Source organism: Cricetulus griseus, unplaced genomic scaffold (assembly GCF_003668045.3).
Source record: "Cricetulus griseus strain 17A/GY unplaced genomic scaffold, alternate assembly CriGri-PICRH-1.0 unplaced_scaffold_6, whole genome shotgun sequence".
NCBI classification, from domain to species: domain Eukaryota; kingdom Metazoa; phylum Chordata; class Mammalia; order Rodentia; family Cricetidae; genus Cricetulus; species Cricetulus griseus.
The window spans coordinates 951,950-955,698 of record NW_023277363.1 but is presented as its reverse complement, the minus strand read 5'-3'; positions in this window follow the sequence as shown (position 1 = coordinate 955,698).

Below are 3,749 nucleotides of genomic sequence, written 5' to 3'. Positions count from 1 at the left end.
CTGAAGGATTTTCTGATTTCCTCTCTAAAGTTCTCTGTCATCTCTATGAAGTTGCTTTTAAGTTTGCTCTTTATTGCTTATTCTCTGTTGGGCTGTTCATGTCTTGCTGGTATAGAGTCCATTGATTGTGGTTGTATCATATTGTTTTTCCTGTTGTTGGAGGTGTTCTTATATTGTCGTCTTCCCATCTCTTGTTCCAGTGGGTACAATTTGTGTCACTTACTTTCCTGGTGTGTATGGGTTCAGTGTTCTCTTCAGGTGTGTGTAATTGACATTGATACTCTGATGGGTTTCAAGTTTGGGCAGAAAGTTCTAAGACCCTCCCCCTCCAGGTAGGTGAGAGCAGCACTGGTGCAGAGATGTCAGCAGACTCTGGGTTTCTTGGTCCTCAGTGGTCAAGTCATCCTGTCGAATATCCTGGGGCAGGGTTTGCCTGGGTGTTGCGTCCACCCTTGACCAGCAAGAACGACGCAACACCGAGGAATCTTCTTCACACAGTTTTATTCGGGAACCTTGATTTACAGTCAATGGTGGCCCTGGGTAGAAGAAGACGGGGCCTGATAAAGTCGACATCTACCAATCACCTAACCCTATGTGGTACACCAGGATAGGTTCTCTCCAAGCAGAATTAAGAGGATACATGGCCTTTACCAGATTAGGAGTTGTTTACCACAGAGAGCACTCACCTTCGGGCTAGCGGAAGGCAGAATCTGGCGCCATCTTTTGGGCGCGGTACTTTGCAGCTCCCAACAGTTCCCCCTTTTTGTTTTAATATTATAGGAGTAGCAGTATCTATCTGTTATCATATTTCAGTCATCTCTGTCTTAGGTTCAACCCCAGTGTCCCTATCTTACCCATCAAAGAGTCACTGTGTCGCCCTCATAGGCTCATGTCTTAGGTTGAAAGGAACACATGTATGCTTATTCGATCTGCCAGAGGGTAGGTGCCCGTAATTGAGCATGACTGATTCAGATACGCATCACTCACTCAGCAAGGGCAAGACATCTATTTGTCTGTCAGCATGGATAACCATGCTTGAGGGGATTGTCCTGGTTCCACAGCAGAAAAGGCCTGTACCAACATGGCAGCTTGGGATTTTTGCGACTTCCTGAACCTGCATAGGCACCACAGGCAAACAAAAATGGCTAACAACATCATGGAAAGCATAATCCCTACCCCAGCCCATTCCTTAAATAAACTAAAGGCTTGCTTAAGAGTAGTTAAGAGGGTATTAACAGTGGGCAGGCTCAGGCATGTAGGATTCATGGCAGCAATCTGTTGTGTTAAGGTATCTGTCAGGTTCTCGAACTGTTGACTCCAATTTCCCAGAAGGTCGGCACTCAGATGCCAACTCATGTTGCTGTTCTCCATGAAATTGTTGGCTATCCTGGAGGTGATACATAAAGAAGAAAAGGAATGAATGCATCCTATAGAAGTTAAGGTTACTAAATCATCCACCTGCTCCTGCAACAGGTCCACTCTTTGGTTCACAGTTAGAATGCCAGCATTTAAGTGACTATCATTAGATCTTAAGGTAGATAATGTTGTGGCTGTTTTTTCCACAATGTCATTGACTGTCTCAGCTGATTGGTCCTGAGCAGCCATGGCAACGGCAGCAGTCATAGCTGCTGCTGCAGAAAGGGTTATGGCAGAAACCAATGTTGCAATTATGCTAAAATCCCATTTGGTTCTGATGATTTCCGTAATGGGAAATGTTCCTGTATCCACTTTAACAGGAATAGGAACATACATAGGAATCCTCATCACTACTGCTGAATCAGTAGTTCCATTCCAGCATAGACTAGCAATGCAATCAACAGCAGAGGAATTGCATGATACTATTTCATTGGTGCTGTTGGTGGCATTGAATAACAGGAAGAAAAACGGAGCCTTTAAACATACTGGGCTACCTGGAACAGTGAAATTATCCAATGTTTTATGTATTGATAGATTTTTAAGAGAAGGTTCCTTCTCATCCCTTGAACCAGAAACATTAGGAAGTCTTATGCAGAGATTCTGGAGAACCACAAAAGGTTCAAGAGAAGTAAAAGCTCCATGCTCGTTGGAGAGTACCCATTGAAACCATGGCCAGGTAGTTTTACTGCCTGTTCTTTGGGAACCTCCCTGAGTTAGGTTATACTGGTACCTGCCAAGAGGGGGAGTAAATTCAAAACCTGGAGCTATCTGTTTAACTTTGTGGTCCCGACTCTGACAGGCCATCCAATGAGGAGGCTACCCTCGATTGGGTGCACAATAAGGCAAGACTTGTCGAGCAGTGGAGTTCTCTTGAGTAAAGCATGAATTTGAGGGTCGGAGCCCCTCCATCAGCATCAGAAATGTAGTGATATTTACCTCCTTGGTCCCATTTGTACCAGATCCGGAGCCAGAACTAGCGCCTTTACTAATCTGAGTCAGGACTTCAGGGAGCATAGCGCTCGAGATCTGGTTATGAGTAAGAGGGTCAAGCCAATTGCCGACAGAACCATTCTTCAAACAAATGCATGGGTTAGAATTATTAATAAAGGAGAAGCATAATGCTCCATGGAGAGAAATATTAGTGGCTGAATACTGGGCAATATCAGGGTCTAAATTTACACAAGGCAAACCCAATTCAAAACTAGTAGGAAAGAAAACAGGCACAACTTAAGATGTGGTATGAACAGGCAAGGGAATTGGCCATGCTTTCGCTATGGCACACAGGATTTGTTCTTTGGCTTGGATTAGCCACAGTGTTGTCAATGTCAGCAGCAGGATCAATATTGGAGGCTTCATCTTCTTTGTTGCACTGCCTCGTTAGTCTCTCTGGAATCCACACACTTGCTGATCCTGGGGGAAAACACAAACAGAACCTCTCACCCATGCTGACACCGGGTCCGGTCCTTGCCATAGACCCATAAGGTTATTTTCCATCTTGCAGAGCCCTTCTGAGCAGGTGCCTGAGTCTGGCGCCTATTGGCAGCAGAAAGGCCTTGAGAATCCAAATTTAAAAAATTCAGAGTAAAGAGAGCTAAGGATAGTTGTCCCTTTGGTGTTCTACCATGGCCTATTCCCCCTTTTTGTTTTAATAAACATTCTTTCAATGTGCGATGAGCTCTTTCAACTATTCCTTGTCCTTGGGGATTATAAGGTAGGCCATGGTTTAACTGGACTTCCATCTGTTTACAGAAGGAAGTAAAAGATTGAGCTGTGTAAGCAGGACCATTGTCAGTCTTTAATTGCTGAGGTTTTCCGCAGGCAGCTCACGCCTAAAGGCAATGTCCAATGACATTGTGAGCCTTTTCCCCACTCATAGGGGTGGCATGGATGATGCCTGAACAGGTACCAACATACACATGGATATATTTAATAGTTCCAAATCCTGAAAAATGAGTTACGTCCATTTGCCAGATCTTCAAGGGCAATAACCCTCTGTGATTGACCCCCATGCTAGGGGGGTGCAAAAAGGTTATACACTGTTGACAATTCAATACTGTCTGTCTAGCCTCCACTCGAGATAGCTGAAACCTTTGCTGCAAAGTTTTTGCAGATACATGGAATTGTTTGTGAAATTGCTGCGCCCGCTCCACAGAGGAAGCAAAAACTACATATTCCCCTCTAGTACAGTGATCTACGATCTCATTGCCTTTTGATAGAGGTCCAGGCAAGTTGGTATGAGTGCTAATATCTTGTATAAAAAATTTCGGATCGCGATGCCTGATCAACATTTGTAACTCCTCTAAGAGTCTGCAAACTGTACTATTAGGTTTGAT